A 24,987-nucleotide genomic window follows, 5' to 3' on the forward strand; every position below is an offset into this window, starting at 1 on the left:
CCAGTAACAGAGCCTGAGAGAGCGAGCAGGTGAAAACTCAGTGCGCTCTTACAGCGACACCTGCTGGGTTCGGCAGGTGGTGCATTCTGGCCTTCTATCTTTCTGATCAGTCACTGACCCCAAGTTTCAGTTGGAGAAACTGAGGATCATGGAGGTAAAGTCAAACTCTGATGATTAGCCAGACTGGAACAAGGTATCCACAACTCTAGTCTCTCCACTCCAGGCCTTCTTAGCCTTCCAGACCGCAGTTATTCATGCACACATTTCATGTACATTCATGTACAGCCTTCTTCCATGGAAGCTGCTGTTCACGAATGAATCCACGGGCTACCGGTACCAGCCATGCTGACAACAGTGGATTCAAGGAACACGAGAAACCTTGGTCTGAGAACAGTGAGAGATAGACCTTAGTAAGCACGTGTACAGCTTCAGATGGCACAGGCTAATGAGAAGGTCACAAGATGGGGTGATGGGAGAGAGGGTTCTGCGTGCTGGAATGTTCATTTTAGCACTGAGGAGGTGGCTGGGCTGTCCCCAGCCAGTCACAGGATTTGGGCACCCATTATGGTAGAAGCTAGGAGGTGGGTGAAGGAGGAGCTAGGATGAAGAGAAAGAAAGCCAATGTTGTGGAGGGAAGAGATGGGCACTGTAGTCCAAGAAGAGTTTAGAGTCCAGTGGAGACACTAGAGAATGAAGCGGGTGACTCATTTGTGTGTGTATATCACAAAGTACTTTCTGGATGTTCCGTGGAGACATTGATGGGGACTGGGAAGGGAACTGGACCCAGGAGAGCTAGTCTAGTGGTGGACTAGAGAGAGTCCAACATGGGTTCAGGGAACTTTTATTGCTGTTTTGGCATGGAACTGGCTGAAGTGGAGAATAGCCTTGACCTTCTTGTCCTCCTGCTTCCACCTCAGGAGTGCTGGGATTACAGACTGCACTCCCACCCTAGTTTATGGGATGTCAGAGATTAAACCTAGTTCTTTTCTAATGCTAAACCAGTACTTTCCCAACTAAGCTCTATTGCCCCCAGCCGGGGGAAGGGGCACTTTCAGAACATGACCACTCCATGCAAGGAGTTAGTTCTCTGTGCCCTCCTGGCTTGCCTCTGGGCAGGCCTGTGACGGCTTTCTCAATGACAGAGAAAAGGTACTGGTGCCAGTGATGGTAAGCGGATACATACAGGAGCCCTGCCCCACCCTAATAACTGTTGTGCTTCGAGGAAGCCAGGAACATGCAGAGCCAGTGCAGCCCACAGTCCTAATTGGGTCCTTGACTGGTGCCATCCATCCTGATTGCTACACAGCTCATTGAAGGCCCTCCAGATGCCACCAGCTATCCACTCAGTTTCCTTGGCTTCTTTGTCTGGTTGAACCATTGTGGACAGTGACCAATGTGTCCCTCTGTGTGCCCTCTCCATCCCATAGCAATGCTTTTATATTCCTCCTCTGCCTAGTCATCTTCAGACAAAGCATCACCTGGTCTCCAAAACATCTCTCTGGTGTGTTACTTCCAATATGCACCATTGTTTTCTTAGAGCAGAGAGTCATTCCTGTCACAGATGTTGGGGCACTCATGACCTGGAAGTCCTGTGGCAGCTGTCCTGGCAAATGCTGAGGGTACCTACTGGGAAGGGGGAGGAGGAAGAATTGATTGGAGAACATACTGAGACAGAAGAGTGGGTGGAAAGAACCCAGTCTCTGCCCTTCTCCAGCAAGGAGTCTGAGGATGGCAAAATGGTCAAGCCCAGAGGCAGCACTGCCCTGTGCCTGCACTGCCCCCAGAGCTGCACCGTGTTACCTGTGAGCCCCTGTTCTCATTATCACATCCCTGTGTATATGAGGAATGTGATCATGGAGGATTAAATATCCCCATATCCTCACAGCCTGTAGTATATGATAGAGTTGAGATTTGAACTTGAAGCACTGGCTCTAGCCAGAGCTCCTACACTACCCCTTTATTTGTGTGTGTGTGTGTGTGTGTGTGTGAACGCGTGTGCGTGCACATGTGCACATGTGCTTAAAGGCAGGATCTCATATAGTCTAAGATGGCCTGATCTCACTGTGTAGCCAAAGACGACTTGAACTGATTCTCCTGCTTCTAGGACTAGGATAACTCTTACACTTCCTTTGTGGCATTAACTTACAGAAGAAGAAAGACCAAGGCCACCACAATAGAAGAGACTGTGTTGGGAACTAAGATGGCTGTGTTAGCTTTCGGGTACCATGACAAAATATCTCAGATCAAAGGTTTAGCTTAGTTTCCAATGTCTCATCCCACGGTCATTTGCTTTTGCTACCTTTGGACCTGTAGTAGCTGTGTACATCACTTAGCATAGGGGATGCTGGAATTGTGGCAGCTATCACTTAGCATAGGGGATGCTGGAATTGTGGCAGCTATCACTTAGCATAGGGGATGCTGGAATTGTGGCAGCTGGGAGGCAGAGATGCAGAGAGGCAGGAAGAGACTGAAGGTCCTGCGATAACTTAGTTTCCTTCCATTGGATACCATCTCTTGAAGGATCTACCACTGCCTTCCAGCACCTGGGAGGCAGAGGAAGGTGATCTCCATGAGTTCCAGGTCAGCCTGATCTACATAATGAAACCCTGTCTCATTAAAACCAACAAACAGAAACGTTTCTACAACCCCTCAATGGTGTCACAGGCATCAGTCCTTGGGTATATTTCAGGATCCCAACTGTGGCATAGTATCTGAGTTATCAAGAGCAACTGAGGTCTCAGTGGCAGGAGTGGGCCATAAATCAAGTCAAATATGAGTAAGACACCTCAGTACCTAAGATCAATGGGAAACTTGTTGCCCAGAGTCTTAACAGCTTAGCCTGATTGACAAATGCTGGGGAAGGAAGCCATTAAAGGTGGAGCTCTCCCCTCCCCTTCTTCTCTCCCTTTTTCTTTCTCCTCAGTCCTCATGTGATGGATGGTGTGTGTGTGTGTGTGTGTGTGTGTGTGTGTGTGTGTGTGTGTGTATTAGATGCACATTGAACATGGGTCGTGATTTACTCAAAAGTGTACCCCATCCTTCCTCTTTGTATAACTGGAATGCATTTAGCTCTCTTTCCACCTGGTAAAATTGAAACTCACCCACCCTCCAAGGCCCGCCTACATCCCCACTCACATGAAAATCTTACCTTGACCCACCTGGCTTCTACACACGGTTCTTGGTTTCTTCTTCATCCCTTTGTCAAATATCCATCAAGGATTAAAATATTCCAGGCTCTATGACAGAGATATAGAGAGACAGATGTTCTCTGCAGATCCCTGAATGAGTCAGACACATATCCCTACATAGGGCTAGGTCTGTATTTGAAGATAGTGTATTTTATGGTAATTCTTCCTTGGGCTTCCACTGCCCCTGGGTTGGTCTTGGCAGAGCCATTCTTATCCTGAAGGATATCCAGGCCCACACCAGAGGCCTCTCATTAGAGTCTAATCTCCTTATTATAAAGGTCCTTCTGCTCTGCTACACAACTGCACAGGGCTTGTGTCAAACCAAAAACCATGGCTTGCTGAAGAGATCACACATTTTGGGGTCAGCTCTGCCACTTATTAAATTCATAGTCCAAGACAGTTCTTCATTTGATTGTTTGTTGAGCGTGCTCTGCAGCTAGTAGCTTCCAGGTCACTTACTGACTAGAGGGGGTTGAGAGTTCTGAAGAAGAAACTTTATTTAAAGCATCCCAAAATCTTTTGAGCCCCAGATCAACTAACTGGCACTGGCTGCAGAAGTTCTGTTTTTGTTGTTGTTGCAAATTCCTGCTAGCCCAGGGCCTCTCTTCCCATTTGCAACCCCTACTTGCATCTTTGAAAGAGCTGTCTCCTGTGGGTGTCTTGTTCTTCGGACAAACCAAGAATACCTGGGCAGGTGCACACTCTGTGTTTTGTCGCCACCTGCTGGAGGAGGAAGAAATGACCAGCCCAGTTCCAGAACCGCAGTAACAGTTGCTAAGAGGCGCTCGCACACACAGGTGAACACACTAATACACACTCATGCACACACAACCCCCCCACAAAACACACACACATGCGCACACAGAAAAGAAGAGGCATAAAGAAAAATCATAGGCTGCAGAAACCCTTTTCATTGATGAGGTAACAAGCTGCTGAGGTCCTGTGCTAGGCAGACTACTGATAAAGAGTTAATGAAGTATGCTGATACCCAGAAGGAAAGCACAGCTGGCCCCAAAGACCCCAGCCAGGACACTTCTTCCCATCACAGTGGTTGTTATGCTGCACTAACTTGGCCTGCATGCTGGCCTGTTGCTCTGACCTGACACAAGCATCCACTGAAGAAATGGATGTGACGCCCAGGTGATACTCTCAAGAGCCTGGGCACCCAGTCCACAGAGAGTGACAGAAAGAAAAAGAAGTCCGAAGTGGCAAGAGTTACCCTGAGCTCTACTGTGAGAGGCTGAGGGATTCCTCCTGCAGGGAATACCCAAGGGTTCTAGGCAGGACGGTGGCAGTATCCTATTTGGGACTGCATAGGTGAGGTGATTCTCTGCGTCCCACCGAATTGTGACAGCCCCACTGCATATTTGTTGGGAGGGCCCCAGGTCTCTCTCATAAAAGCTTTGGGCCTCCCGCCTTGTAGCTCTTGCCTGCATGTCCTGTCTCCCAGAGTGGGAGCAGGTGGGACAGGACGATGAGGCCTGAAGATCCCATTCTCATAGCTTGGGAGCAGCAGAAACCTAGAGCCCGATGACAGTCAGCTGCCAGTCACTGTGACAAATCACCCTCCCCAGCCTCTAGCTTGAAGGAGGAAGGCTTTGTTTCCTGTCAGAGGTTTAGGTCCATGGTTGCTCAGCCCTGTTGCTTAGCAACTCATCATAGCAGGAAGCTGTCGGGGAAAGACGTACTCCCCTCATGACATCCAGGAAGCAAGAATGAGACATGAAGGAACTGAGGTTTTCTCTTCTTCAAGGCCTTGCCCCAGTGCCTTATCTTTCCACTGGGCCTTACCTCTGGAGATCCAGTTACCTTCCAGTAGTATCTCAAGCTGGGACATGGGCCTTCGGGGACAGCTAAAATCCAAACTAGGATCCTCTATTTGGTTGAGAGAAGAAAGGGCACCCACTTCCATCCAGTGCTGTCAGGGGAGAGCAACCTGCTCAACTTCTAGTCAACTTCTTGCACAGGGGACAGAAGTGGCTTGTGCACAGTTTCTCCTCACACAGGTGACATCAGAAGATGAAGGAGAGCAGGCCCTCTGTCCCTTGCTGGTCCTCATCTCTCAAACTCAGAAACAAGGCCTGGAACGCTGGGGCAGAGTCTGGTTCTCCCCCCCCCCCCCGGCAGTTTTGGAAAATAAATGCTTAAATCCCCAGAAGTGAGGCTTTGAAGCGTTCTTGCTTTCAGATGGACACAAGCCCAGCACTGCCTCCAAGTGCGTCCGTGGTTCTGTCTTTGTGCCAGAGGCTGTGAGCTAAGCCCACTTTATAGTCTGCGGTTCTGGAGGAGAAAGCAGATTGGAAGTTTCACACCGTCACCCATGCTGTGAAGCAGTCAGGTAAGTGGAGAGGGCTAGGAGCGCTGATTCCCATCGGCACATGGGACTGCACAGGACCCGAGTGGGCCAGCGCTGTTGGCATCAACCACTTTGAAGCTGGGTTTCGTAGCCTTGATCACACCTCCTGCTGCTGACCCGAGAGCAGCACAAGAGACCATAATGGCTATTTTCAGTTGTCAACTCGGTTGCATCTGGAATTAACGAAAATGCAAACACTGGGCCCTCCTGTGAGGGGTTTTTCTTCTTCATTTGATTATTTAGAATGGGAAGGCCCACCCTAAATGTGGATGGCACCTCCTGGTGGCAGATCAAATAAAGGACAACTTTGGGGTTAGCCTTCTTCCCCTGATCTTGTGAGCTTTCTGAGTGAAATTACGAAATGGAAACAGGAAGATTCTGGCCCACGATGACCTAGTGAGCAGCATCGCAATCCACACTGCTCATGTTAAGGCTGGTTTTTCCAGGGGAGGAAAATCTTTCAGTTTGGTTTCTTTCTTAGTGAAAAGACACTGAGCGCTGGTGTCCGTTTCTTATCCTGACCCCTGTCTTGGCTGCTCTGGCCTCCTCAGAAGGCTCACATGCAGAGTCTCTCCTCGAGGTGCCAATGCTGTCCCTAGATCCAGCAAACGCTGCTCAGCATCCCCAAGCCGCTCTGACTTGCCAGGGGCAACAGGACATGGAGCAGTCTTTGTGCTTCCCATCTACAAGGCAGAGTTGTGCAACCGAGAGAGATCCAAGCAAAGAGCTCAGGCAGGGAAAGGTCAAGGTCAGGCTGGCGACAGTGCCATCAAGTAAACCAGAACCAGGATCCTCGTCCACGGGAAGCATGACGCAGTTGGGCATCGCCACAGTCCAGCAGCAGTATGTCGGGACTCGGAAGAGGCATGGAGGGACTGGATCTCCAAATCCTCCTGAACAGAGAGAAAGTGATAAGATTCATCAGAACATGGGACTCAAGAAAGAGTTGGCTTAGTGTTCATCATCTGAAATCTGTGGCAGGCATGTGGTTGGGTAACAAACCCTGTGTAAAGTTAGTAACTGTTCAGTCCACTCACATTTATTTACCTTGGATTAGGTTTGAGAAAGAAGAAGTTCCACACATTTAAAACCAACACTCACCGTGACCTTTGGATGCTTTTTGTCCCTTCCTCCCTCCCACCTGCCTTTCTGCCTTCCTCCTACCCTCCCTCTCCTCTGATCCTTCTCACCCTCCTTTCCTTCCATATTTAGTGACTATAAAGACATCTAGAATGATGTTACCCAATTCAGATTTGCGGTGTGGGGCATTAGGTTTTGCAATGGTTTCCCGTCCCTCCTCAGTTTTGCAGTATATCTTGAATTCTTTTTTTCTCAGGCTATTGTTTTTACTTTTTCGTCTTTTTAGTTTTCCCATATTTTATTGTCTTTTTAAGAACTTGTTTTGATCGCATTCACTACCTCTCCAACTCCTCTTAGATCCAGCCCCACCCCCAACTTCACCCCCAACTTTGTACCATTTTCTTTTGTTCTTAAGCCCATCAAGTACAATGTGTGACGTCCATACACTCTTGGATGGATGGCCTCTTACCAGAGCATGGTCAACCTACCAGGGCCCACACCCTTGAAGAACACTGACTCTTCCTCTCCCAGCAGCTACCAGTAGCCAATGTCTCCTTCCTTGACCATGCTGGGAATTTGTGTGGCCTGAGCCTTGCACAGGCCTTGCGCATGTTTTTACCTTGGCTGTGGGTTCATATATGTAACTGCCCAGCTGTGCCCAGAAAACCTGTACTCATCCTCTGCCTCTGGCTCTTACAATCTTTCTTCACCCTCTTCCATAATGACCCCTAAACTCTAGCAGGAAGGGGTGTGATACGGATGTCCCACTTAAGAGTGAGCATTCACCACTTGTTCTCTGCATCTTTACCTGCTGTGTGTCTCTGTGTTCATCTCTGTCTCGTGCAAAAAGAATGATGCAAGTTGAGAGATGCCCCAACCTGTGAGCGCAGTAAGACGTCTTTAAGAGTCTATTTAATCCCATGCCCCTTTAGAAAAGCAGAAGTAGGTTCTCCTCTAAAGCCTATGACGTATCTGGCCACAGGTTATTGTTCCTGATAATGATGACAGATACAGTTTTCAGCTAGTGGAGTGTGTCTTAAATTCAATCAGATAGTGGTTGGTCACTCCCTATGATATTCCTGCACCACTGTGCCGGTAGGCACGTCTTACCAGGCCTGCGACCGTCGTAACTAACGAGGTTCACAGCTGGGTAAGATGAGCGATTACTTTTCTCCTCCACTAATGTGCATAGCCCTTTGCAGCACTATGAAGGCCAGCCAGTAGTAATGAAGTTTCCAGGTGGGTACTAGGTTGATTTCTTCGCATCCTATAACATAAACATGTGGTGTCCTCAGCAATGGGGTCTTACCACCAAGTTTAGTGGTGGTAACCAAGAGCACTGGTAACAGCCTGTAATGTTTGAGAGTCTATAGAGCCCCACTGGCCAACAACTCCCAAAGAGATGATCCATTCCTGGGACAGGGATGTTGTTGTTGTTATTGTTGTGTTGTTGTTGTTGTTGTTGTTACACTGTGGTATCTAGTAGGGACATTGTTGCCCTGTTAGAGTAAAACTCCATTTAATCATGTGTGTGTGTGTGTGTGTGTGTGTGTGTGTGTGTGTGTGTAAGCTTCTAGAGTAAGTTTCCATATGTCTTTTTCAAAAAATTGTTTGATATTAATTATTCTTCCCTTGTCTACCCTACCCTCCCATTCTCCAAACTGTTTTGTCCTTCCTGTTCCATTATTTCCCCTTTTTAACCTTTAAACCCTGAGTTCTTTCTACCTTTTCTTGAAATCCACCATTATCTCCTTATTAGTTGTCCCATCTCTATGGGTATTTGTGGTGGTTTAAATATGCTTGGCCCAGGGGATGGCACTATTAGGAGGTGTGGCCTTGTTGGAATAGGTGTGGCCTTGTTGGAGGAAGAGTGTCATTGTAGGCATGGGTTCCTAGCTGCCTGAAAACAGTCTTCTCCTGTCTGCCTTTGGTTGAAGATGTAGAACTCTAAGACCCTCTAGCCCCACTTCTGCCTGGATGCTGCCACACTCCCATCTTGATGATAATGGACTGAACCTCTGAACTGTAAGCCAGCCCCAATTCAATGTTGTCCCTTATAAGAGTTGTCTTGGTCATGATGTCTGTTCACAGCCGTAAAACCCTAAGATAGTTTTCCAAACACACATATCTAAAGATTCAAAGCTAAGATCCACAAATGAGAGAAAACACATGACAAATGTCATTCTGAGTCTGAATTATCTCATTCAGAATAGTCGTTTCCAGCTCCATCTACTACCTGCAAGTTTATATTATAAGTTAATATTCCATTCTGTTAATGTGCCACGTTTTCATTATTCGTCCATCAGTTAATGGACATCAAGGCTGTTTCTATTTCCTGAGTAGCATGAATAGAGGCAGTGAATGAATGTGGATGAGCTTGCATCCTTACAGTATGATATAGAGCCCTTTGTGTATATGCCACGAGATGTATAGCTGCACCGTGTAGTAGATCTATTTCTAGCTTTTTTAAGACAAGGTTCCTGGATGGACTGAAACTTACTGCGTAAATCAGACTAATGGCAAACTCACAGAGATCCACTTGCCTCTGAATCCAGAATGCTACAATTAAACATGTATGCCACCATTGCCCAGCCATTTCTAGTTTTTCTAGAAGCCTCCACAATGATTTCCATAGATGTTGGACTAGTTTACACTCCCACCAGCAGTGGATAAGTGTTTCCCTTGTCCCACATCCCCTGCTCCCCTCACCAGCAATGGCAGGCATCACTTGGAAGTAAAAGGATGCCAGAAGGTATTTCAAGCAAACGGAAGTAATAAACAGGTGGAAATGTTCTAATACCCGAGATAGACTTCAAACCAAAACTAGCCTGAAAAGATAGGGAAATAATATTTCATAGACATTAAGGAAAGAAATCATCAAGCAAACCACATTCTCTGGAAGAGCAGCCTGTGCTCCTGCCTGCTGTCTCTCTAGCTCCCTCTTCCTTTTGATTAATTTGGCCAAAGGTTTTTCAATCCTGTTAATCTTTTCAAAGATCCGACACTTTGCTTTATTGACTCTTTGCACTGTTTTGTTGTTGCTTCTATTTTGTTGATCTCAGCCTGGATTTTCATTATATTTAATGCAATCCTAAACATCATACATGTGCCAAATACAAGGGCAACCAATCACATAAGAGAAGCACCAATAGATTTACAACCACAGGCTGACCCCAACACAGTGATATGGTGATGCCAGTACTACACTCTCACCATCAGACAGGCAATATCTCAACAGACAAACTCTGGAGTTAAATGACATCACAAACCAAAAGACCTAACAGATATTCCAGCCAAACACTAAAGAATACACTCTCTTCCCAGCAGCTCCTGGAACTTTTCTTCAAGGCTGACCACATAGGACACAAAGCAAATCTATACATATACACACATACATACATGATAAACACATACTCATACATACGTACATGCACACACATATACATACATACATACATACATACATACACACATATACATACATACACGCATACATACATTCATACATATATACATGTACACACACAAATATGGAAATCAGTCTGAATTCTATCTTAGCACAATGAAATAAAGCTGGAAATTGACAGCAGTAAAAGCTACAGAAAGTATACAAATATATAGAAACTAAACAACACACTACTGGATGATAACCAGGTCATGGAAGAAGTCAAGAAGGAAAATTTTAATTCCTAGAATTGGATGCAAATGAAAGCACAGCATACCAAAATCTATGGAACAAAATGAAGGCAATGGGAAGAAGAAAGTGCCTACTAAGTCCCTACATTAATCAAGAGAGCTCAGCTTAATAACTTTTTTAAAAGACAGATTGATTTATTATGTGCACAGTGTTCTGCCCACATATATGTCTATGGGCCAGAAGAGGGCACCAGATCTCACGACATATGACTGTGAGCCACCATGTGGTTGCTGGGAATTGAATTCATTGGACCTCTGAGAGAACAGCCAGTGCTCGTAACCTCTGAGCCATCTCTCCAGCCCTCGGCTTAGTGACTTAATGATGTACCTGAAGACCCTGGAAAAACAAAACAAGCAAGCACCCCGCCCCTCCAAAAAAGTGATGCAGGAAAAGATAACAAAAATCAGGGCTGAGATTAATAAAATAGAAGTGACAACAAAAACAGTGCACAGGGTCAATGAAACAAAGAGTTGGTTCTTGGGAAAGAAAGGCATTAGCCAAACTTTTAGCCAAATTAACCAAAAGAGGACAGAGCTAGAGAGATGGCTCTGCAGGTAAGAGAACAGGCTGCTCTTCCAGAGAACATGGGTTTGCTTTCCAGCACCCACGTGGTGGCTCACGACTGTCCATAACTCCAGTTCCAAGGGATAAGACACCCTCTTCTGGCCTTGCAGGTGTCAGGCCACACTGCACAGATATACATGCACGCAAAACACATCAAATAGTATTTTATTTAAAAAGAAAATTTAAAAACTATATTTCCCCAAACTGGAAAATCTAAAAGAGATGGATGAATGTCTACTCTGTATGGCCTACTGACGCTAAACTAAGAAGAAACCTATAATCTAGACCCACAACATCTAGCGGAACTGATGGAACATCTAGTGGAAGAGGAACTAAAAGTCTCTCTCGGCTAAACAAAACTTAGGGCCAGGTGGATCCAGTGTAGAAATTCTACTAGGTCTTCAAAGAACTCCACCAATACACCTCAAATTATTCCATAAATTATTCCATTAAAAAAATAGAAAACAAAGGAACATTTCCAAAATATTTTTCACAAAGCCAGCAATCGAACCCTAACACCAAAACCAGATAATGGCCCAACAAAAAAAAAATTATAGACCAATATCTATAATGAACATGGACCCAAACGTTCTTGATAAAATACTTGCAAACTGAATTCAAGAACAGATAAAAAAGACTATCCACCAGGACCAAGTCATGTTCATCCCAGAGGCAAGGAGTACCTCAACATATGTAAATCAGTAAACATAATCCACCACATAATCTGACTCAAGGAGAGAAACCCAAAATCATCAAATGCAAAAGGCCTGGGACAAAGTCCAACATCCCCTCATGATAAAGGTCCTGAAAAATCCAGGGATAAAAGGGGACACATTTCACAGCCCGCATCATGCTAAATAGACAAAAACTCAAAGCATTGCTTCTCAAATCAGGAACAGGCAAGGATGTCCACTCTGCCCCCTCGTGTTCAAAGGGGGACTTGAAGTCTTTATTAAAGCAATACGGTAAGGGAAAGAGATAAAAGAGATGCAAATGTGCAAGAAGTCAGAGTATCCTCATTTGAAAATATGATCATATACATAACTTGAATTCTTTAAAATTGCATTTGGCATCTTAATACAGTGATTTAATAAAATTTCCAGAAATTCTGTAATGTCCACTTAGCAGGACGGAGACACTGAATTGCTGGATCAGGCAAGCACCTGGAGTAGCATGGCATGCACAGTTCTGAGACAGCCTGGGATCCTTTTCCTGGTGATGCACATGCTCTTCCTTCTACCTGCGATGCCCAAAGTTCTGCTCTTTTTAGACCCAGATCAACGTGAAGCATTTCCTGACCCCCACACACATCCAGCTAATCAGTCCCTCTCTGGAGTCTGAGAATCTGAGCAGTGACAGATGCACAACAGAAGGCTTAGTGTGCACTCACTGGACACAGTGTCCAGGGAAGACTGTTCAGGCAGGGGGTTGGCACCGAGTCCACATGGTGCAGCCCAGCCCTGGGCTTTCCTTATCCCAGGACTTCATGTCCGTTTCCTGTGCTTGCTTGCGTGCTCACCTGCTGCCCCGACTCCCAAGTGCTGAGTCTGTGCTGCAAGAGGCTTGCAGAACAGATTGAGATGATCCAGAGATTATTTTACGAGGTCATTCCCCTGAGAGCCAACCTTGGGAAACCTACGGCCACCTGCATATCTGAGCAGCCTCCTCCTAAGGTGGGAGGGGAAGTTCTTACTTGCTAAGGAGCGTGCCCATCATGCAGAGGAGAGGAAAAGGTTAAAAGGCTAAGGAAGAGTGCAAAGACATGTGACCAGAAAAAGCAGAGGCCTGGACTCTTTCCAACATCTGCTTCTATTACTTTGAGGGACTCCCTCCAGGGGAGGGACCTTGCTATGTCTGGTATACCTTCTCACTGTCTGGTACACCAAGAGCACTCAACAGATGCTCACAGACTGCTAATGCAGTTCTGTCAGCAGGTGAGTCCTGCAGATGGGAAGACCGGTCAGAACTGAGGGCAGCCCCAAGTTTTGATGTGGGAGACCAGAATTCCCTAAAACCCAGGTTCTCTCAGCCAAGGCACCTGTCCTGTATCTTCTTTCTGAAAGGATGACATCATAGGGTCACTGTCACCTGAGGAGTATCAATGTGTTATTTATGATTTCTCTGCTTATTTAAGATAAGTACTCAAAGCCATAAACTTTCTTTTTAAGAGACATTGTTACTGTACTTCAAAAGTTCTGGTAAGGAAAAGTGTCCTCAGTTTCATTTGATTCTAGAAACTTTAGATTTACTCCATGGTATCTTTCATAGTCCAGTCTTCACTCAGGGTATATTGTTCAGCCTTCAAGTACTTAAGTAGTTTCTCTTGCTAGAGATTCCTATGATCTACAGTGATCTGTGATCTATTATCTATGATCTATCATCTACTAATACACAAGAGAATATTTCCGTTTCTTTGTCCTTTTCTAAGTGATCATTGCAGGCTAGAGTATGATCTATGTTAAAGAATACCCACGTGTTGCTGAAATGTGCTTCTGTTCCGTGTCTCTTGGATGGAATGGTCCATAATATTAAGTTCACTTAAACAGTGGTGTAGTTTCACTCTGAAGTTTCTTGACTCATTTTAATTGGGATGGCCTGTCTAAATGTGAGAGGGTGTTGAAATCTCTCACTGCTGTTACAGTAGGATCTAGATGCCTTTAATGTTCATTAGTGATCATTTTATGAAATCGGGAGCCCTTTCATTGCATGTATGTTTATGACTTGTTATATCCTCCTGATGACTTAGTTGCCATGTCACTATGCAATGGCCTTCTTTATCTCTTCTAACTGTGAAGTTCATTTTATCAGATTCCAGAGTAATGACACCCGAAGTGGAAACTTAAGTGTTCTCTGGAAAGTTGGTTGGATGGTGTTTTGCTGGGGCAAACACTGTGAAGGAACGTTTCGTTAAAGCGGACACGGGTGTGAAAGGCTAAGGCAGACTCATGAAGGAGCGTTTAGCTGAAGCAGACACACTGAAGAGAGAATGTTCTGCTGAAGGAAGCATGTGAAAGGACACATGACAAAGGCTTCTTTGCTAATGACACACGTGTATTGGTTTGCCTTACACTGTGTAGTTGAGATGCACCTGTCAGGACATCATAGAGAGAAACGCACCAAAAACCTTCTAGTGGTGTGCTGTAGATCACTGTCACTTCCACAGACCCAGGCTGATTGGATGCATGTGTTGAGGCAAGTGGACATATGATGTTCGGAGGGTATAAATAGGACTCCACAGAGTGACGAAGACAGAGCTTGACTTGTGGGTACAGCTAGCTGTGCAATGCTCGTGGATCTCAAGTCTTCACTGATTTTCGCTTCCCTGAGAGAGGCATGGCTGAGAACTTCTCCTGGCGTTCCTGTTGGTTCCTCCTGCTGACTCCAAGCTGAGGCTGAGGCCTGGCTTTCCCTGCTAGGCCATGTCACCACTGTTGCTAACCCAACTCTACCGAACTAAACTGCTGTTTTATCTGTGAAATGTTTGCGAGTGGATCGAGTTGCTACTGATAACCTGTGAACCGAACTGCTGATTTTCAGACAACACAGATGGGAGTTTCTCCAAAGAACTGGTCTAAACAGGTCCACTTCCCCAGTGTCCTTTCTTTTTCTCTACCTCTGGTGGGTGGTGAGATACAAAGAAGGTTAAAGCATTTAAGAACCATCATTAAAATTAGTATTTGAAATAAATTAAAGCTACAGACACCGGCTTGTTCTCCTCTTCTGGTTTTGATAGCTTGACTTCTATCATTCAACCCCTGGTCCCTGGATGTCTCTTCCAATCAGAATTTACTTCTCTCTCTCTCTCTCTCTCTCTCTCTCTCTCTCTCTCTCTCTCTCTCTCTCTCTCTGTGTGTGTGTGTGTGTGTGTGTGTGTGTGTGTGTGTGCACAAGAGCCTGTGAGGGCATGTATGTGGAAGCTTGAGGACAGCCCTAGGTGTCACCCTCAGGAACTCTGTTCACTTCCTTTGAGTCACGGTCTCTCATTGACCTGGAATTCACCAATTAGTCTAGATTCTCTAGACAGCCAACTCTAGGATGGGTGGATACATTGTTTCATTGATTGAGTTCTGCAGAGTCTTAGCCTGTAGTCCAGGCTATCCTGAACTCACTATGTAGCCAACCCTGGTCTTGAACTTGGAGTCCATTCTCCTGTATCAGTTTCTTAATTGCGAAGACCATCATACCCTGCAAGCTCTGGGACTTCTCTGAGGTCCATCTTGCAGGCAGTACAATCTGGTCTTGGTATTTAGGGATTGAGATCTGGATCTTACTAGTGACTGTTTCTCTAATGTATCTCAACAAATAGACCAGGATAATTTTATAGGCATATTGCCCACACCCAGTTCTGACGTGTTGCAGGATGTTTGATCACACTGTGAACCCTGAGATTGTGTTACTTACTAGAAAACCCGTTTTTAGTTGTGGTGTGACTCAGCCCTAGCACACACCTTTAATTCACGATTTTTTCCACTTGAATATTGTAAGCAGGGTTAAATAAAGCCAACCATAGGTCAAGAAGCATAGCAAGCAACCAGCTGACAAGAACTGAACATAGGATCATTAAGGAAAAAGAAAATATAGAGAGTAAGAGAGAGTCAGGGAATGGATAGAGAAGAACAGAAAGTATAAGCATGGGACATTCAGTTTGGAAGAGAGAGGGATTTGTTCTGGGTTGAACTGAGGAGGAAGATCAGCTGGGTGTTTTCTCTGCCTCCCAAGTCTTCATTGGTAAAATTGTACAATTGATGTTTTGTTAAACGACACTAATGAATGCAATCTAAATAGTTTCCCTATTTATCCATCTATATCTTTATTAAGCCAAGCTGAATTCATATTTATATCTTGGATAATAGCGCAGTACAATGGGATTTTAAACTTTTTTTCCCACTCTCCAGCAAGTTCTCAAGTTCTTGCCACTCACAACCTATTATTCAACCACAGTGGCAACCTGAGGATATTAACTCCTACCTGTGTAAGAAACTCATTTACTGTTGAACATCCATGTTGGTATGGAGTCTCACAGCTTATATAAACTATAAATTTATAATTTTCAGGAAAATGTAATATCAAAGTTTTTATTTTCGTTTCTTTTATTGAAGATTAAAATCTTGAGAATCACCCTTTGTCACACAAAATTATATGTGTTTTTAAAAACATATAGTCCTGTTTCCATATCCCTACCAAATATAGAACATCCCGTCACCTTGAGATTTCCTGACTGCACCTCCTTTGATCAACCCACCCATTCCTGTCAACCCTCCCGTCGTTCACTGTCTACTCTACAATGCTCCTCATAAAGACTGTTCTGTGACTGAAACAATCAACCCACAGCCTGTGCAGTTCGTCTCCTCTCACTGACTGTGTGGAGATACATTTTGTTTTGCAGGTATTCAATGTCAACTCCCTCTGCCTGTGTGTTCCTGTGCTGGAGTGCCGCCATTCCCCACACTCGACAGTGACTGTAAAGAAAGCTGCCGGCAGCACGTGCAGCAGGTGGGGTGTGGAGGAACATGTTTTGGCGAGTAAACACTGCCTTTGTGGTCTCCTTTCACTTAATAGGATGCATTTACAGTTCCTGTGTGATGATTTACCACTAGCCTCTTTCCTCTTGCTGCACAGGAATTCATTGTGTGGAAGTTCGTCTGTCCATCCATCCCTTGGTTGGGGGCGCCATCGCTCTTCACGCTTTATAGTGGCCATGAAGATTGCTGCTGGAAACGCTGGCCTGAAGGACTGTGTGGATGCATGTTTTCACGTGGCTTATGTGGAACCAGGCGTGTGATTGCTGGTTCATATGGTATGTGTGTGATGGAGGAGGATCTACCACAGTTTTCTCAAAGGCATCTGGGTTTGTCCTTCCCTCTGAGGGTCAGTGACTCATGCTGATCTGATGGTAGACAAGTATCTCCTTGGGGCTCTAACGTTATGCACCTCATCCAGCTAAATCTTACTTGCTGCTTGGATAGCTTATTTTTGAAGGGCCTGTCCATGTCTCCTCTTTTGAGACATGGTAGTGAATGCTGGAATAGATTGGATTATGGATTGCGTTGTGTAGCCAAAGCTGGCCTTGAATTTGTGGCCCTTGGGCTTCAACCTGCTAAATGCTAGAGCAATAGACATGAACACCCAGGTCTCACTCTCTACTTGAATTTTCCACACGTATCAGCTATATCATTTCCTCCCATATTCCTGGCCTTTTAATAGTTGCAAATATCCTTTTATGTCAACTGGTTATTTAAAACTTCATTTTGTTAACATTTGGCTCAAAATGTAGAAAGTCTACATAACTTAATATTTTTTCCTAATTGTCTACCTCCACCACCCAGTTTTTATTTTATTTTTGTTTGTTTCTAGACAAGGTCTCACCATATAGCTCTGGCTGTCCTGGAACTCACTTTATAGACTAGGCTGGTCTTGAACTCACAGAGATCCACCTGCCTCTGCCTCTCAAGTGTTGGGATTAAAGACATGCATCACTATACCCACCTCATCACCCGGTTTGAAAGTTATTTCTTTTAAAAAATCCTAAAATCAAAATTATGAAAGTGAAGAGTGTAGCTGTCACAAGGTCACTAGGTCATTAGGTCAGAGAGATTAAGTGACCTTTAGTCACTTTACCCTTTAAGGGTAGTGTGTCACCATACCCTTGAGTTGCTCTTCTGAAATATTGAGTTACACATAATTCTATCACATGCATAAGATATACCTGTGGTGGCCCTGGATATTTTATTTGGTTTTGTAATTAAACACACATGACGAATGTGTCCCTTCCATGACATTGACTGCTGTCACAGGCAGGTGACTTTCATGTCTAATTTATACTGAATTCCAGAGTTTAACTTCATGAGAAATGCTTGGTCCAGAAAGTCAGAGCCCTAGAGCTAAGAGGAGACTGAGAGCTTTTGAAAACTAAGTTTTGTTGCCTTTGAGGCTGGTTATCAAATAGCCCAGGCTGGCCTAACTTCCCTATAGCCAAGGCTGACAGGCCTGAAGATCACTGAAAGGCTGAGCACAGGCAGTGGTGGCACCTGTGTCTCTAGGGAGAACATCTCTGCTTGCTCTGAGAAGCCGAGACTAAGACTGATAGAAAAGACTAAGACTAGTGCTATTGGTAATGTTCATCGTTCGAGAAAAGCCTGCTGTGTCTTAAAACTTGAGAAAGTACGTTTCAACACTTCAAGTCTTTTTCACATTTTAAATTATTTATTTTAATAATTTTATTCATTTTTATTTTGTATGCATGAATGTACAACTGGTGCCTGTAGAGACCAGAAACTGTCAGTTTCCCTTGAATTGGAGTTACAGACAGCTGTGAGCCTTTGTGTGGGTGCGGGGCCTCAACGTTGGGTCCTCTGCAAGGGCAGCCAGTTCTCTGCACCCTAAGCCATCTCTCCAGCCCCCTTTCTACTGTATTTCAGGGAGAATATTCATCAGGTTGCAGTAACCGAGCACATTTTTACTATGGGGAAGCAAACATGGACAAGCATTTCTCACCTTAAGCTGCTTGGGGTCATTTATATTTTTGCCACTGTCTGTATCACTTCATCTTCCTGCACAACATCCGGCCTCCCCCACCCACCCACCCTCAGCACACCGCCATGGCCTTCTAGCCTGAGCTGAGCACTGCAGTCTGGTTTGGTTCTTCCCATGTGAGTCTCTAAGCTCTTTGTCCTCCGAGTCAGCCGCACAGACCCCATTCTGTATGACCCTCATGTCAGCACAGCAGCTTCATGCTCATCCTGTGGTACCATGTGCAGAATCCCCTTCTGTTTTAAAGCTGAATGACAGTCCAGTGTGGTGGGGGGAGGGGATTGCACTTTGTTTATCCATACTTAGGACTGCTTTATCCATAGATTCTATTTTTGTTTGTCTCTCTGTGTTTTCTGGTTGTATGGTGATTATAATAATAATAAGTGTTTACACACCAAGTTTGGCATAACAGAGATACCTGAAGAATTGAATGATTGAAGCCTATCACAAGCTGTCATATTTGTAAGTAAATTAACAATACAGACGGTGAGACGGACTTTCCATGTCTTCTTTGAAGACACACGAGAAAGTATAAAACACTTATGCATCTGGCATGTGGCTTTCCGTTTATGTCTGCCACACAATAAATAGCTTAACACCAACAAAAGAATAGCTCAGGTCTTTTTTCCATTTAAAATGAAACCTATATGAGTTACTCCAATATGCATCACTCCGATGCCAGTGCGCAAGCTCGCATGAGAGGATGAGCTGAGAAACACTGACCTCTGGCCATGCCATGATTGGTGTATGAATCAACTCACAGTGTTCACAGTTACCTGTTCCAGATCGAGCTAGTCAAAATCCCAGCATGAACTGGGGAGGAACCCCTAAAGCATCACCCCTATCAAGGGAGATATTATCAATGATGTCTGCTGAAAGAGAAGCACTCTACTGGGGGACTTGGCCACTGGTAGGCTGTTCATGCCCCGGTACATGGACACACATATACATGCCCCAGTACATGGACACACATATGCATGCCCCAGTACATGGACACACGTATGCACAGATGGTTAGCACTAGCTAGACTCGTCTAGTTTGCTTTTCTGTTGTAAGAAAGTGTTTTATTACAACCAAAAGCAACTTGGAGAGGGAAAGGATTTATTTCATCTTACTGCTCACAATCCATTACTGAAGGAGGTCAGGATGTGAACACAGCAAGAATCAAAGCAGAAACTATGGAGGAACAGTGTTTGCTGGCTTGCCCTCTGGCTCATGCTCACCTTGTTGCTGGACAGCCCAGGCCTTGGCCATGAGTGTGACCTTATGTGGTTTCCTTGAAGACTCATTGAGAAATAGAACATTTGCAACATCTCAAAAGGCATGTGGTTTAATTTTCTCTTTTCTTTATCTGTCATGCACATGTACCAAACTAAATAGTTTGAACAGAAAACACAGATTCATATTTTCATTTAAACAAAGAACATATACATTATTCCATTATTAATAGTTGTGATGTCAGTCTTTAAAAAAAAGTATGTTCACTAATCAGCTATCTACTGTCTTCCCACACATGGACCCTGAAAAGCTGTTGTGCATATTTCAATACGGAGGGACAATAGAGGACTGAGTGCCCCAGAGCTGTGGGCCACAAGAATCTGGATACAGTAAAATACCGGATGATCATTCAGTGTGGTTCTTAAGTAGGAAACGATGCTGTCCAAGGTGGACATGGTCACAAAGAAGCTTATGAGCAGCAGGATGGTCCAGGCATCCCTTTGCTCCGGGGATGCTTTTGGAGAAAGGCTGGTGCTGTGAAGATGCTGCGTCTGCTTCTAGTGTCTATATAAAATAATCACCATGGGGGTTGGGGATTTAGCTCAGTGGTAGAGCGCTTGCCTAGCAAGCATAAGGCCCTGGGTTCGGTCCCCAGCTCTGAGGGGAAAAAAAATAATCACCATGTACCCACTGGAGAGAACCATGAGACTAGTAAGAATGGCTTCCCTGCGGGGTTGGGGATTTAGCTCAGTGGTAGAGCGCTTGCCTAGGAAGCGCAAGGCCCTGGGTTCGGTCCCCAGCTCCGAAAAAAAAAAAAAAGAACCAAAAAAAAAAAAGATATTACATAAAAAAAAAAAAGAATGGCTTCCCTGAGGGTTAGCAGTATAGAAAATATGTGTCTCATCAAGTAATTCATGGGTAAAAGAGAGCAAGAATTTGTAACACACATGAAGTTATCTGAGGTCAAATTAGTAGTGGCAATAATCGTTATCAAGAGGTGGTTGCTAATGGACATGTAGAAGACACTCAAAAGAAGGAAGAAACACAGATCGTGATGTAGAAATTTAAGTCTGAACTTTGCTAAATAGGATCTTCTGGGGCTGAGGGTGATGGCCTGCAGGACACTCAACATGCAGGTGGTACACAGAGAGAGACCTCTTAAACTTCTGTACAGGTAGATAAGGATTTTACATGTGATGTCATCCCATCCCCTCCAAGAAATAAAAATGTCTGTGGCTATGAATGCCACCATCAGTAGCATCAGTAGGTGTATTAGGGACAAGAGACCAAAGGGCAGTTCAGTGGGTCTGGACCTCTGCCCATGAATGAACTTGAAGATGTGGAAGAGAAGTAGGAGGCTGTTGGCTGAGATTCTAATGCCAATTTCAGAGAAAAAGGTGTTTCTTATGTTAGAATCAGTGTGGAGTCTGCTGTTCTTATTCATCATATACGAGAACAGTGCCTGAGGAGAACAATATCTCACTCATCACTCCTTGACAACACTGCTCCCCTCACCTCATTCCAATGAAGACCTCAGCTCCACCTCACACCCCACACATCATCCTCTTGCTCTCACTCATCCTGAGCTGAGTCATGCCTGGATCCCGTGTCCCAAGGTGGCTGCATCAGTGTGAGAGCTCCTTCAGCATTAAATACTGCACACATCATAGATTATGTCTTTTCTTTTTTAGCCTGTCAGGTTTCCCTGGAGCAGAACAGCATCTTACTTGGTTTTCATCCAGAATATCTTGATTTCCAGGAACATTACAGAGTTTTACTATTTTGGGTGATTTTGAATGAGGAAGACTGTGTTAAAGAAACCAGCCCTTCCCATTGAAAGAGGTCCTGTGGATTGGGTATGCACTTTTTCTATTTGGGGCTATCTTTATTTAGTGTAAAACCAAATTTCTTAATATATGTATATAGCAAATGTTAGGGGTTGTGATCTATGAATCCAGACATTTCTCTTTCCACCCACAAGCTGCTGTTATCTCCAGTGATGTCTCCTGAGAGGCTCGGCTTTGCTGCTACACAGCTGTGACCTCCCTCCCAGTGCATTCACTGCGTCAGAAACAAGAGGAGTGAGTCCCTTCCTGTCCATCTCTTCACAAAGGTTCAGAGATGAGGTTTGGGGGAGAAACCTGAAAATCAAGTAAAGACAGCAAGACAGGGTGGGGTCTGTTTTCCAAAAATTTCCTCAAACAAAATGAGATGAGGTGGTTTTTTTTTGTTTTTCTTTTCTTCTTTTTTTTTTTTTGTTTTGTTTTGTTTTGTTTTTTCCATTGGAAAACATTACACACGGTACCTGGGAGTACACAGCGAAAGACCAAACAGGCAACCGGCTCTTCCCAGGAAATCCTGTTTCTGGTCTTGTGAGTCAGGGAAGGGAACCTGCCACAGTTTACTGTGACTGAGTCATTAGGATCCTAACAACCTCACCATCATGGCTGCTCTGTGACAGTTCCTACCAGGCTAGCAGAGCCTTGGGGACCGACTCCACCAGTTTGTGATTTCTGACATTGAATTGGGAAGAATAGTGACCATGACCAAACTCTAGAGGGCAGTGTGCAGTCCCGTGAGGTCGCCCTCTGCAGCAGCCTCCATTCCTCACAGAGATTTTAAAAGTCAAACAACAGAAGAACTTACATCAAAACAGTTCTACTGCAAACACTGACGTGATAGATACCCAACCGAGGATGTTTAATTAAAGTGAGATCTTTCAATTCTCTAGTGAGGCCTTTCAATTCTCTAGTGACTTGTCTTAGGAGTAAGTACATCAGTAAAATGTATGTGCCTTGACAGATTATCCAGATAGTCATTGTGAGTTATTTAGTCCCCAGTAATAAATGTGAATTCTAAGTTAATTTTGAAAGTGTTTAAAGAAATGATATCTTAAGAAGAAAATACGTTTGTTGCCCGTGAAGAACATAGTCCCCTGTGGTGAGGGGGTCAGAGTTCAGCATCTCCTCTGCGGGTTGCTGAAAATCCCCCTGCAGTTCCCGAGCTCCTCCTCCTTCAGCCTGCCCAGACCTGACCACCTTCTGACTGCACTTCTGATTCTGCAGGGCACTTACCCAGATGAACATGGCAGGGGAGGACTCTGGGTCTGAGGAGATTCTGCACAGGTTTGGTGAAGGGAGTCTTTAAATGCATCCCTGTGCTTATAATCTTTGTGTCTATCAAAGGTGACATGTTCTCACTGAGGAGACCTGGCATCCCAGTGGAGCATCTTCCCCACCTTTGATCCTACTCCTTGTGTCCTGGAGAACAGCCATCTGGGGAGAGCTGAAAATAAACTTTATCTGCCACACCTGTAGGCCTCATTATGTAAACAACCTGACTTTGCTCGTTTTGAGCCTCAGATGTAGTCAATCCCAATCCATTTCATACTTTTTGATGTGTCTGCTCTAGGGTGAGAGATTTCTGAGCCCCTGGTGACTTCTATGGCTCTGAGGTTCTTTCCCTACAGCGTTACCAGGCGTGTGGACCACCTGGTTTCTATGTAGTGTTGGTTCTCTGTGCCCCAATTTTCATACTCTCAGCTTTAGAATGTGAGCTGGGAATGATGTTCACAAGTAAATTTAACTGGAAAGAAAAATGAAGAAGCAGAGAAAGAGGCAGAACTTGGGGCTGGTGGTGACGCAGTCACAGGCAGGTGAAAGTGGCTGAGGCCAAGGGCAAGCCCAGGCTGGACCCCAGTCCCAGAGGACCCTGAGTGACCAGCCTTGTCCTCACTGCAACAGAGAGTCACACTCCTGAGGTGACAGACACTCCCTGCAAGTGCTCTCCAGCGTTTCATGTCGTTATATGGAGTTGTACAAAGCATTAGGAATCTGGTGAGAAAACAGAGCCCAGTGGCCTCTACCTACAGTCAAGGTGGCAACACCTGCAATCCTGGCATTTGAAAGGTAGCGTCAGGAGCATATGTGTTCAAGATTGAGAGGCCAAACATACTTCCTCTTGGAATCGGCTTCCATCTAAAGAGGAAAAAGAGCAAGCTTGAGAACTTGACCTGCAGCTAAACCCACATACCAGGAAGGACCCCACGGCTTATCCCTGGCCAGAGTTACTCCATGGCTGCTTCTTAGCAACAGTTAACCAAAGATTGGGCCAATTGTTTCAGATGTTCTTTCAGACTGTGATTGTTCATGGTCTTGCTCCAGAGCACCCACCTGTCGGCTTATTATAGACATTCAGTTAGATGCTTGCCAGGCTGGACACTGCCCCCCCATTACTTATTTCCATTTCCTATAAACCTTTGTCCTGATGAGAGTTTGGGGCTACTTGTCCTTGGTGGTCTTTGGGGTTCACAAACACTTCCCAGCACAACAAGACTGCATAGAAATAAACAGTTATTTGGTGGACTCATGAATAAATAGTTCAGGTATTAAAAAATACTTTAAAACAACCATTGCCAGTGTTAGAAATTCATATGGATATAAGGATGAAAAGGTTAGTAGCTTCGGAGAGAACTGGAAACCTAGAATGAACTCAGGAGAAATAGAGAAATGGTAAGCTATAGATTTCCAACCTCAAATTCTAGTGAGAATTAGAGACTGTGGAATAGCTACAGTGACCTTCAAAGCAAGTTGAGAGACATCAATCACCATGTGTAGTTCACTTCATCCCAGACCCAGTACTCCTCTGCCTTCCGCCCATGTCTAGCATGACATGAGCCATCGATCACCTGTTTATAGGCAGGTACAGTGTCCCCTCCCCGATAGCCCCTGAATGGCACTGGGAACAGTATGGCAGAGATGGGGCTGCAGTTTTAGAAAGCCAAGAATGATCCTTTGGAGAAACCAGTGAGGTCTGAACACACACCCTGGTTCTACTGTGGATGTGTGTGGCTTTAGGAAAAAAAAATGAGACACCATGCTGAGTTCATGATTTTAAATAAAAGGAACTGAAACTGCGGTTTAGTTGTGATGATTAAATAACACAATCCCAGTGATGTCTGGATCCTCCCTCCACTGAGTGAAATCTGATGTCCAAAGTGGGTCTCAGATGAACAATAACAATGCCCACCCAAAGTCCCCCACAAAGGAAAGGGAAACAAGAAACAAAAGAGCAAAACCAGAAAGTCTGCAGGAGGGTTCAGCAAGCCCAAGGACCCAGATCCTATCCCTGGAATCCATGTAAAGGTGGAAGGAGAGAACTAAGTCCTCAGTGTTGTCCTCTGACCTCTATGTGCATGTCTTGGTATGTGCACTCTGTGACAAACCTTTAGGGAGCTGTAACACATAGGGAGCCCACAACAGACTGAAGTACAAATATCATCAAAGTCCAACTTGGTGAATCAATGGGTTTTATTAGAGTTACAGGAATATGGGTGAGGGGTTACTTGGAGGAGC

At 44.8% G+C, this 24,987-nt stretch overlaps 1 pseudogene; it reads right to left on the reverse strand.

Moving 5' to 3' along the window:
* On the reverse strand, positions 20,458-21,080 carry Vom1r-ps87 (vomeronasal 1 receptor pseudogene 87; annotated as a pseudogene).

The sequence above is a fragment of the Rattus norvegicus genome, chromosome 4 (genome assembly GCF_021556685.1).
Source record: "Rattus norvegicus strain SHRSP/BbbUtx chromosome 4, alternate assembly SHRSP_T2T, whole genome shotgun sequence".
Classification (NCBI taxonomy): Eukaryota; Metazoa; Chordata; class Mammalia; order Rodentia; family Muridae; genus Rattus; species Rattus norvegicus.